The sequence below is a fragment of the Heptranchias perlo genome, unplaced genomic scaffold (genome assembly GCF_035084215.1).
Source record: "Heptranchias perlo isolate sHepPer1 unplaced genomic scaffold, sHepPer1.hap1 HAP1_SCAFFOLD_60, whole genome shotgun sequence".
Lineage (NCBI taxonomy): Eukaryota > Metazoa > Chordata > Chondrichthyes > Hexanchiformes > Hexanchidae > Heptranchias > Heptranchias perlo.
Genome location: NW_027139623.1, coordinates 76629 through 89961, shown reverse-complemented (window position 1 = coordinate 89961; position 13333 = coordinate 76629).

Sequence of the window (13333 nt, the reverse complement as noted above, 5' to 3'; positions counted from 1 at the left end):
GCAGATTCAAACTGAAATATATAGTATTCTATTCATGCAGACTGAGCTACACATTATATAAAAGTTCAAAAATGTCACCCTATCAGTGTGGAAGATGCACAAATTCACAATTGTGTTCCCATCGATACAGATTTAATAGTAGTCCAGAAAGTGCCCACATTATCAGATTATAACCGAGAGCATTACATTTTAAAATAGATCATTATCTACCAATTAAAGACTGGGACAAATTATTCATACATTAAGGTATTAAAGATACAGTTTTGAATGCCATACTCTAAATGGAGATACAAATTAGATACAGATAAAAAATGAATCTCACACTCCGATAGACTGCCAGAGACTGGCATATGGAATGAATCTCAAACTCATACAATGTACCAGCGACTGACAGATTCAGAATGAATCCCACACTCACACACTGCAGCACAGACTGACAGATACATAATTTATATCACTCAAACACAGCATCAGAAATTGATTGATAGAGAATGAATGTCTCACTCACAAACAGAGCCAGAGACTGACAGATACAGAATGAATCCCAAATTCACAAACAGAGCCAGAGACTGACAGGAATACATTAAATCTCACACCCAGATACAGTTCCAGAGACTGACAAATACAGAATGAATCCCACACTCACACACAGTACCAGAGACTGACAAATACAGAATGAATCCCACACTCACACACAGTAACAGAGAAAGACAGATACAGAATGAATCCCACACTCACACAGAGTACCAGAGACTGACAGACACAAAATGAATCCCATACTCACACAGAGTACCAGAGACTGACAGATACAGAACGAATCCCACACTCACACACAGCACCAGAGACTGACAGATACGGAATTAATCCCACACTCATACAGCACCAGAGACTGACAGATACAGAATGAATCCCACACTCACACACAGTACCAGAGACTGACAGATATAGAATGAACCCCACACTCACACACAGTACCAGAGACTGACAGATAACGAATGAATCCCACACTCACACACAGTACCAGAGACTGACAGATACCGAATGAATCCCACACTCACTCACAGCACCAGAGACTGACAGATACAAAATGAATCCCACACTCACACACAGCACCAGAGACTGACAGATACAGAATGAATCCCGCACTCACACACAGTACCAGAGACTGACAGATACAGAATGAATCCCACACTCACATTACTGCAGACTGAGTTACACTTTACAGACCAGTCCAAAGATCTCATAGTGTCAGATTGAAAGATACAGTATAAATTCCATTCGTGCAGACTGAGCTACATATTAGTTATATTGGTAAATACTCAGTGTTATACTGAAATAAACATTATCAATAGCATTGGTACAGACTGAGCTGCACATTATATACCAGTCCAAAAACCTCATAAATGATCAGAGTGGAAGACACAGTTTCAATTCTATTAGCACCGCCTGATCTGTACATTACATACCAGATTGAACGGATAGTCCCATGGGAGAGGGGATCAGAAACCTGACCTGTACAAAGGTCCCTCCCCCATCGGGTAGTCCCATTCATGGACCAGTGCAGGGCTTGGGTTGTGTCTGGATGTCACTAAATTGTTGTAAAACAGCCCAACACACCTGGTGTGCAGAAGCTGAGTGCTGCAGTACTGCAGTGGAGTCAGACACTGACACTGTTTGTATCACTGGTTTTCATTTGTGTTTATTACAATGATTATTAACAGAGAGATTCAATTGATCACTTTTGTATTTTCTACCTCACCTGTTCTTGAGTTGCAAGAGATAATTTTTCTTCCTACAGTAAAATACTTGAAGGACCCAGAATCAGTGTGATGTTTACTCCACTCGAGGCACAAGGAACAGTGCAGCCAGCTCCTTCTCACACACAGTATGTACATTATCACTCACAGAGCACAGAGACACAGACAGGTCATCAGTCCCACAGTCTCAGACAGCAGAAATAGTCAGTCCCACACTGATCCCAATCCAACAGTCAAACAGAGCAGGAGAGAAAGACATAATTCCCATTTCACAACGACTCAGTATCGCTGACCGGCAGATAAATAATTCCCAGTCAAAATCACACCCAGTATCAGATTGAAAGACACTGTGTCAATCTCACATTAGATCAGCCTTAGCTACAAATTAACTACCAGATAGAACTGACACATGGTACCGATTGATAGATACAGAATGAATCACAATTGTGTACCCCAAGATTCAAATTAAATACCAGCCCACAACTCATACGCACATTATGAGTTTAAAGATGCAGTATTCATGCCAACAGTGTACACTGAGATACAAATTAGATACCAGTTCAGATGTTACTCATATTTGACTCACATATATGTCCAAAAATCTCATAGTGTCAGAATGAAATGTACAGTTTCAATTCCTTTACTGCAGACTGAGCAACACATTACATACCAGTCCAAAATTCTCAGTGTCAGGTTGAAAGACACAGTATCAATCCCATTAGTGCAGACTGAGGTACACATTCGTTACCTGTCCAAAAATCACATTGTGTCAAACTGAAAGGCACAGTATCAATTCCTTTACTGCAGACAGAGGTTCACATTAGATATCAGTCCACAAATCACGTACAGTATCATACTGAAAGATATAGTATTGATTTGATGAGTACAGACTGACCGACATGTTACATACCAGTACAAAAATCTCACACAGTATCAGACTGGAAGATACAGTATCAATTTCATTAGTGTAGACTGAGGTATACATTAGATACCAGTCCGAATGTCACATTCAGTGTCAAATTGAAAGATACAGTATCAATTCCATTAGTGCAGACTGAACTACACCTTACAAACCAGTCCAAATATATTACACAGTATCAGACTGAAAGGTACAGTATGAATTCCATTAGTGCAGACTGAGCTACACATTATATACCGTCCAAAATTCTCATACATTATCATACTAAAATATACAGTATGAATCCTATTAGTGTAGACTAAGCTACACATTACAAACTAGTCCAAAAATCTCTCGCAGTGTCTGACTGAAAGTTAGAGTGCCAATTCCATTAGTACAGAATGAACCACACATTACATACCAGTCCAAAAATCTCATAGTGTCAGACTGAAAGGTACAATATCAATTCCATTAGCCCAAACTGAGCTACACAATAAATACCAGTCCAATAATTTCAGAGTAAAAGATTGAAGCTACATTATCTTCAGAGATTAAGATGTAATCCTAAAAAAAAATTACACACGTTATTTGATTAAAAGAAATCCATAAGTGTATACATATTTACAAATTAATGCAAGACGGAAGATTTACATACATGAATGAATTAAAGATACAGTTTCAAGCACCATACTGTAACCTGAAATAAGAATACAGAACGAATCCAAGCTAGCACTTAGCCCAGAGACTGAGTTACAGAATGAATCCCACACTCACAGGCTGTACTGGAGAATGACGGATACAGAATGAATATCACACTCACATACAGTACCAGAGACTAATGTAAGGAATCTTACAACACCAGGTTATAGTCCAACAGTTTTATTTGAAAATCACAAGCTTTCGGAGGCTTTATCCTTTGTCACCTGACTTCACCTGACGAAGGAGAAAGCCTCCGAAAGCTGGTGATATTCAAATAAAACCTGGTGTTGTAAGATTCCTTACATTTGTCAACCCCAGTCCATCACCGGCATCTCCATATCAGTACCAGAGACTGACAGACAGAGAATTAATCCCACACTCACATACAGTCTGACATCTACTGGCCATAAGTGAGAACTGTAACAGAGTGGAACAACTTCACATTATCTGTCGTTGTTACAGATTCAGGACAAAGTGCAATATGAGGAAATATTTTCTCTCTGTAACTTCTACTCTCGTTTCTTCTCATTTTTTCAGTGAAAAATTAGACAATTAATTCATAATAAAGTTTCTGTTTAGCTCATTCGAAAGTTGCCCCATTATATTTCACTCTACATTGCGCAATATTTCTGTCTGATTTCTCAGGACAGGATTTATATTAATTCAAATAAACCGAACTGAAACACAAATAAAAACTGAGCGCTAATCTGGAAGTTTCAATGGCGACCGTCAAAAGTGAAAGGGATAAAATATAGAAAAAATTAAACCCGAAAATGCTGGAAAGACTCAGCAGGTCCGGCAGCATCTGTGGAGAAGGGAAGCTCGGGTTAACGGTTCAGGACTATGACCCTTCCATAGATCAGAAAGGTTAATCCGACATAATTTAAGTAAGGAACGGGAATCAGCAGACGGAAAGACTTCAGAAAATCAATTAATTTTACTGAATCCGGGCAATTGTGTCCCGTATTCACTGTACAGATCAGGGCAAATAATAATACAAAGGATCAGAGTTAAATTCAACGTTATGGGGGAAATAAATGAATTTTAAAAGTATTTTTTATATAAATTAGACCCGTTTGTGTTTTGGAAACACTATCCCTCTGAACATCATCAAATTCGGTTCCAGTCTTAGTGTTTCTGAATTCAGCGAACTGGGATTCAAACCTGTTGGAATTAACTGCTTGGAAGGCAGCAATACTCACCATTATAGCGCCTTAGTTCACTCGGAGGGAGAAATAGAGTGTTTCTGTGGAGTTTGGGACTGAATTGCTCCCTTTGGGTTTCTGGCACTTTAATCATAGACAATAAATATTTCCCAAACATCAGCCCCTGAACAGACACAACAAGCTGGTGGAATTTCTCATTTATAGATATTAAATAAGAGGATGACAAAAGCGAATAGGAAGAGGTTAGGAAGAAGTCACAAAAACAATTAGGGAAGCAAACAGGAATTACGAAATCAAATTATCAAGGAATATCAAAAGAAATAGTAAATTATTCCACAGACACAAAAATAACAAAAGGAAAATCAGAATATCTTGAGGGCCACCAAAGGATGCACAAGATAAACTGACAGGTAACGTCAGCAAAACGCCAGAAATATTGAATTATTACTTTGCCTCAGTATTTACCCGGGAGATTAACAGGGTGAACATGATATTAGAGGAATAGGTCAATAAAGATATCAAGACATTTAAGTTAGAAAGGGTGGTTAAACTCCTGGTCCAGATGGATTGCACGCGCACATATTAAATGAAGCAAAGGAAGAGATAGCAGAGGCATTGTTACATATATAGAAAAAATCATCACAAAAAGGAATAGTGCCAGAGGACTAGATGACAGTTAATGTGATTCTTATATTTTAAAACAGGAGATAGAACAAGTCCAGGGAACTATAGACCAGTTAACTAAAGGTCGGTGGTGGGAATGATGCAGCAGAAAAAATTAAGAAACCGAAAATATAATAAAGAGTTTGACAGAAGGTTTGACAGTTTAAATTACAGTTCAACATAACTTATTTGCTTTTCAATTCTATTCCACTAGAAATAAACCCCAGTGCTGTGTTTGCTTTCTGTGGCCTTATCAACCTGTGTTGCTACTTTTAATGATTTGTCAATCTGTATCCCTCAATCCCTTTGCTCTTCCACCACATTTAGACTCTTATTTTCCAAGCAGTATGTGGCCTCCTTATTCCCCCAGCAAAATGCACCACCTCACACCTTTCTCTATGGAAATTAAATGGCCATTTACACCGCCTTTGAGCAAGCTTATTGAAGTCTTATATTTTGTCGCAGTCTTCCTCAGTAAAGACAATACCCCCTAAACTAATTACAAGAATTTAACACAGCATTACAACTAACGTTTGGTCTAACAAAATGTACTTGCAGCTCGTCTCCAATCCCAGTTTCTCCAAACCCCACCCGTGCAATATAACGTGAAGAATGAGTTTATCTTCTGTCCCTCTCTCATCTGGAAACTTCAATGACCCGGGGTTTGGGGACATCTACTGGCCGGAAGCAGAACTGCAACAGTTCGGAACAAATTGCTGAAACCGGACAATGTGCAGTGTGAGCGTGTTTGTGATTGGTGGCAAATACTAAATCTGATTGGATATCTGAAGAAACCAATAAGAGAGTGAAAAAAAATGTGACGTTGCATCACTCCCAATGACCCAATCACAATCATTGCCTTCCCCCATCCCTCATTACCATAGGGCTGTGGGGCTGCCTATTTCATTCGAGCTCGGAGCGGATTTGGGTCATTTCTGGGTCTGAAATTGAGTTTGAAAATGCCTGAGGAGAAGAAAGCAGCTCCCAAGAAGGGCGCCAAGAAAACCTTGAGTAAAGCACTAGCCAAGGGCGGCAAGAAGCGGAGAAAGTCGAGGAAGGAGAGTTACTCCATCTACGTCTACAATGATGTGGAGATGCCGGTGATGGACTGGGGTTGACAATTGTAAACAATTTTACAACACCAAGTTATAGTCCAGCAATTTTATTTTAAATTCACAAGCTTTCGGAGATTTTCTCCTTCCTCAGGCAAATGTTTCAAGATCTCGAGATCTTGAAACATTTGCCTGAGGAAGGAGAAAATCTCCGAAAGCTTGTGAATTTAAAATAAAATTGCTGGACTATAACTTGGTGTTGTAAAATTGTTTACAATACGTCTACAAAGTGATGAAGCAGGTTCACCCCGACACCGGCATCTCCTCCAAAGCCATGAGCATCATGAACTCCTTTGTGAACGATATTTTCGAGCGCATCGCGGGTGAGGCTTCCCGCCTGGCCCATTATAATAAACGGGCGACCATCAGCTCCCGGGAGATCCAGACCGCCGTGCGACTGTTGCTGCCCGGGGAACTGGCCAAGCACGCCGTGTCGGAAGGGACAAAGGCGGTGACCAAGTACACCAGCTCCAAGTAAAACTCCACAATGTACTGAAAAAAAACAACGGCTCTTTTAAGAGCCACCCACAACCTCTCTGAAGGAGCTGCATTTCCGATATATTTACATAGTATGTTTTTAACACCGCGATATTATTCCAATTGAAAACTGATACTCAACGCCGTTGAAATTTCTGACCCATAAACTGAACACGAGTTTCTGATCCGCTCCTTCCCATTCGCTTTGTTCTTACAGCGTTACTATTCCGGCGACGAACACACCCTGAATGACCCCTTAGCATTTCCATTATCTCTGAATTCAGTCTCCCCACATTAAAAGCAAACCCACCCCTTGCAGTAACACAGCGGAGTCGGGGCAGAATGAGAACTCCGTCCGGGTCCCTCTTTTCACAGAAACACTCTCGGCTCTGTGAGAAGGGACCAATCTATAACGTGTCACTTTTATAAAGACTAAATTGAAACGTGTCCCTTCACGGAATGCTGTGAATGGGGATTTCGTCCCGTTCGGTACAGTTTGAAAGCGATGATAAAATTAGCGATAATTTAAAGCAGATTTTAAAACGGCGCCAGCGATTGGTGACGGGTAGCGCTGAATAAGACAAGATAAAAAGAACGGGTTTAAAATCTTGTGCTCAGGGAGAACATTGATCGAAATCCGGTCCTTTACTACACTGAAATTGGCGGGCTTTTTGAAATTCATCAAATTCCTTGTCTGACCGTTGAGGCCGGAAAATCCCGCCCTCTTCTGATTCCCAGCTATCTGATTGGTTAATGAAATAGGCAAATGAGGTGTATTAAAGAACAACCAATCAGATGACCTTTCAGTCTATAAGAAGGGTAAATACGGAAATCATTCTTCATTCTTTGTGAAAGTGTTTGTGAGATTGTGGAAATGTCTGGAAGAGGAAAAACCGGCGGTAAAGCTCGGGCCAAGGCCAAGTCTCGCTCATCCCGGGCCGGACTGCAGTTCCCTGTGGGCCGTGTTCACAGACTCCTGCGAAAGGGGAACTACGCTGAACGTGTGGGTGCCGGAGCCCCGGTCTATCTGGCTGCTGTGCTCGAGTATCTGACGGCTGAAATCCTCGAGCTGGCCGGCAACGCGGCCCGGGACAACAAGAAGACCCGCATCATCCCCAGACACCTGCAGCTGGCCATCCGCAACGACGAGGAGCTCAACAAGCTGCTGGGACGGGTGACCATCGCTCAGGGCGGGGTGCTGCCTAATATCCAGGCCGTACTGCTGCCGAAGAAAACCAGCACTGTGAGCTCCAAGAGCAAATAAAGCGACCAAGATTTAATCTGATAACCCAAAGGCTCTTTTCAGAGCCACCCACTGTATTTATGAAAGGGCTGGTTACTGTCTGTCAAAGGACTTGATTCCGATTCGCGAAACTAACAATAACTTGTTAAACACAAATGATCCATATCGGTCTGTTGCAGTACTCGCTTCCGGACCACAGATGTCGCCAACCTCCAATAGATTGAAATTTGCAGTTTGTCTGGTGAATGAGACAAAATACCAGAACCGTCAGAATTGTTAACTGGGTGGGTGGGATACAGAAATACCAGGGACGCTCGTTATTATTTACCGTCCCATCTTCGGACAAGTCTGCCTCGGTTTGTTATTTTACCCAGATGTATACAACAGATGCTGAATGATAAGTTGTTTATAGTGTCAGCGATTACTGAATAAAGAATGTGTGAAATTTGTGTTTGGATGTGAGTGAGGTATTTATTCTGTCCATGCCCGTCTGATATATGCTCCCTCCCCTTTGTACATTTCCCGTTTAAGCAAATTTCTCAAGGACATGCCATTTCAACAAAGGAGATCACAGCTCTTTCCATCGCCGATTTGGTGGCTCTGAAAAGAGCCTTTGTTGCACTTGGTGCTGAAGCCGGGTCGGGTTTAGGCGCGCTCCCCGCGGATGCGGCGGGCCAGCTGGATGTCTTTGGGCATGATGGTGACTCGCTTGGCGTGGATGGCGCACAGGTTGGTGTCCTCAAACAGCCCCACCAGGTAAGCCTCGCTGGCCTCCTGCAGGGCCATGACGGCCGAGCTCTGGAAGCGCAGGTCTGTCTTGAAGTCCTGAGCGATCTCTCGCACCAGGCGCTGGAAGGGCAGTTTGCGGATCAGCAGCTCGGTGGATTTCTGGTAGCGGCGGATCTCCCTCAGAGCCACAGTGCCGGGTCTGTAGCGATGAGGCTTCTTCACTCCGCCCGTGGCTGGAGCGCTCTTCCTCGCCGCTTTGGTCGCCAACTGTTTGCGAGGAGCTTTCCCGCCGGTCGATTTACGCGCCGTCTGCTTGGTCCTGGCCATTTTCTGAACAGATCTCAACAAAAACTGAGACACAAAGACTGTTAATACGGACTGCGCTCTGGGGCCGCCTTTTAAAGGGTCTAAGGGGATCCGCCCCTGGCTTCTGATTGGCTTCAGTCCCACACCCAGTCAGGGAGGGACTGTGATTCGCAGGTTTGAACCGAGCTCTGACAGTCAGACCGAAACGGCGGGAGATATTGGGCCCCAATTGGCTGAGCTGAAATTAATCTTCAATTTCAAAAAGCCCGCCAATTTCAGAGCATCAAATAACAGTTTCAAGAAAATCTCATTTCCCTCCAGCAATTTAAGAATCTCTCTCTTTATAATCTCCATTATTTCCCACTCCTCAGCTCAAATCTCAGGCTGTTTCACATTCCGGTTCATTCTCTGATCTGTCTGTAAACGGGCGGGAATAAATCCCCGGTCATTGCTTTCCGAAACGGGACAAAGTCCAGCTTCAATTTCAAAAATCCCGCCAGTTCCGGCCCGGTGAACCGCTCCTCAAACAGAAACTTCACATCGAACTGATAATTGAATGAGGGCAGGAAATAAAGACCGAGCAGAGAGGACACAGCGGGAGAGGGAGTGAGGCGGGATTTTACTCTGAGCGGAGAATGTAATGTCTGGGGAAAGACTCTGTATCACCGCCTGTTCATTTATACCGTGAAACCGGGAATTCCGCTCCTTCTCTCGGGATGGCCGAGAACCCCGTCCGTTGTTTCTGATCTCCCTGTACCGAGTGTTGGGGAATCTCCCCATAATAATTAAATATCGGAAACTGATTCCCCATCCCTAGATCTTTCCTCTTCCCGTTCCCCAGGTCAGTGCTCTCTCTGTGAGGCGGTGGGTGGCTCTTAGAAGAGCCTTTGTTTTGTGTTTGGTCAGAAAGGGTCGAGTTGTTCAGCCGCCGAATCCATAGAGAGTGCGGCCCTGCCGTTTCAGAGCGTACACCACATCCATGGCAGTGACCGTCTTGCGCTTGGCGTGTTCAGTGTAGGTGACCGCGTCCCTGATCACATTCTCCAGGAAAACCTTCAGCACCCCGCGGGTTTCCTCGTAGATCAGACCCGAGATCCGCTTGACACCGCCACGGCGAGCCAGGCGGCGGATGGCTGGTTTGGTGATCCCCTGGATGTTATCACGAAGCACTTTACGGTGCCGCTTGGCTCCTCCTTTGCCCAGTCCTTTGCCTCCTTTACCTCTGCCAGACATGATGATTCTTCACTCAAATCGCTGCTGAATGAACAGCAAACTGATGCTGGTTCCGTTTTTATGCAGCCTGCCCTGACCTGACTGAAACAGACAGAGGGTGAGAGAGGGAGGGGAGGAGACAGAGAGACATATTAAACAGGGAGGGGAGGAGAGAGACAGAGTGAGATATTAAACAGGGAGGGGAGGAGTCAGTGTGACGGACAGAGCGGAGAGCGGCCTCTAATCTTCCAGCTCCACCTCCAGCTTTCTCCACCGCCAATTTCAAACCGTTTATCGATAATAGAACCGAAACACAGCGCTCCGCACAAACCCTTACAGACTCGGGCTTCATCGAATCCCGGAGCTTTTCAATAAGCCCCGTTACAATCAATAGTCAGTAATATTCCTGCCAAAATACAGTCCCTTCTATAACAAGTCAACCCGCCTCCTCCCATTTCAGTCCCAGACCCGATTCGATCTCCCCACACACCCCCTCCCAGACGGGTTCAGCAGTTTACAAACACTTTATTCCAGCTGATTTGGAGAATCTCATGTGTTGGGGTTTGAATTGTGATAGCGGCGGATCTCCGCCAGTGTTACCCTGTCACGGACTCGCGCCCTGAATCTGTGAGAATAAATGAACTGGGACTGGAGCGGAACACACGCCAGTTACAGTGAGGCCCGGCCCGGACATCCCATTCTCTCTATTTTATTTCAGACAGTGGGGGTGGGGCGGGGGATAGCGAATGTCAGCGAGTCACCAGGACCCTGGGTTTATTTGAAATGATTTCTATCTGAAATCTGAGCCCGGCCCCGGGACAGGAATCATCTGATTCCGGGATCAGCTCTTTTCTGAGAGACGTGGGTGGCTCTGAGAAGAGCCGTTGGGTTCAGATGGTCACAAGTTGCACTTGATTTTTTTACTTCTTTTTGCCCGCTGCTTTCTTGGGCTTTGCTGACTTCGGCTTGGGCTTGGCCCTCGGTTTTTCCACCTTCTTCGCCTTCGCCTTCACTGTCTTGGGGGTCTTGGGCTTCTTCGCCGCCGCTTTCTTCTTAATTGGTGATTTCGCCGCCTTTTTCGTGGTCGATTTCTTGACCGCTGGTTTCTTGGCCGTTAATTTCTTGACGGCTGTTTTTTTGGCCGCTGGTTTCTTTCCGGGAGATTTCTTGGTCACTTGTTTCTTCACCTTCTTTACCACTTTTGCCTGGGTTTCCTTCTTCGCGACTCTGAAGGAGCCCGAGGCGCCCGTGCCCTTGATCTGCACCAGGGAGCCTTTTTCCACATTTCTCTTGATACTTAATTTGATCTGGGACCGGAGCTTCTCCACATCCAGGCCTTTGGTCGCCAGAACCTTCTTTATCGCGGCCAGGGATATTCCTTTGCGATCCTTGCAATCCGCCACAATCTTGAGGATCTGTTCGCCCAACGGGGGACCGGTGGACTTGGGTCGGGGAACCGCCTTCTTCTTCTTGGGAGCCTTGGGTGGAGCGGCGGCGGCAGGAGGTGCCGTTTCGGCGGCTGCAGTGTCTGTCATGTCCGGGACTCTGTCGAAAATCTCTCTGACAGTCAGAGCTGGGTCAGAAATGAAACGAGAGGCGGCGGCACAGAGCAACTTAAAGGCACAGAGCGGACGGGGCGGAGACATCCTGCTGTCAGCTCCCGGCCCCTCCAGCCTCTCTGTGTTTCTCTCACCTCTTAAACTCCCCGATTCCAATTCAAATCGGGCACTCCAGAGTCCCAGACTAGCCCCTTCCTATCTCTAACACCGGTATGTTTGCTGTCGAAAAACTTTCACCGGAATTAAAAGCACCAGTTTCGATTTAAACCCGTTTCATTGCTGCACTGATCGCGCTCTCTCACCCGATCGCTGACATGATCTCCGTTTTTCGGCTGAAATCTTGAATTGAATTCAAACTTTACCTTAAATTTCCACTTGGGAGCTCGGCAGGGGAGGAGGACGTTCCTTTGACAGGGATTTTTTTTTATTTTACTCAAAATAGACTTGGAAATGCGGCGATGAGACCGGCCACACAAACACAGTGACATTAATCTAACCCGCCCGCCCCTTCAACACACTCTCTCTGACACAATGTTCACATCTTCACATTCACAGGACAAACTGTTCGCCAGATTGACAATTCCCGGGACAGGCTTTCCTCCCCGCTCGGCCTGTGCTGCAGATTCTCGGGGGTTAGTTGTAGTTTCCCAGCTCAGTAACTGTTAAACACTCTGAGGCCGGCGCTCCTCACAGTGTCTGGTCCCCAGATTCAGGGGCAGGAGTCAATCACAGCTGTGGATGTGATTATCCATATCTGGTTTTACAGAATTATATTGTTGGCACACAGAAATATATTTGGTTTCGTTGAAAATACAAATTATCCGCTCTGGGCTCCTCCAGTCTCTCTGTGTTTCTCTCTCCTCCTAAACTGACTGACAGATAATAGTAACTGGTGTCCTATCCGTCCGATTCTCAACACCCAGAGACGGCTCGTTACTGAACAAATTCAACACTCACAGACAGTCCAGTGTCAGTCAGTTACAGGCTGTCTTAGTCGACCTTTAGTTACAGGATTGGATGCAGATAAATGCACCGCCAGACCGGCTGATGCAAAGTAGAACGGACGGTGACCGTCTCAAAATCAGCACACAGACACAGAATCAATCTTTCACTTTCTATCAGCGTGTATTTATTGCGCTCAGTAACAGTATGACAACTTCATGTACAGCACAAGAGAGAGAGAAATACAGACAGACAGATAAACAGACAAACAGAGACACACTCAGAAAGACACAATATCAGTCTCGCACTTCCCATCAGTATGTCCGTTGCACGCTCAGTAACAGTATCCCACCTTCATGTACAGCGCTGGAGAGAGAGATACAGACAGACATATTATCAACCTTACGCTTCCTATCAGTTTGCCTGTATCACGCTCAATAACAGTATCCCTCCTTCATATACAGTAGAAAAAGAGAGAGAAACTGACCTGTAATGTCCCGTTTTCACCCAGTAACACATTGGAAATTATTCCGTTCCAATTGCTAATCCACTGTGGAGTGACAGAAGATG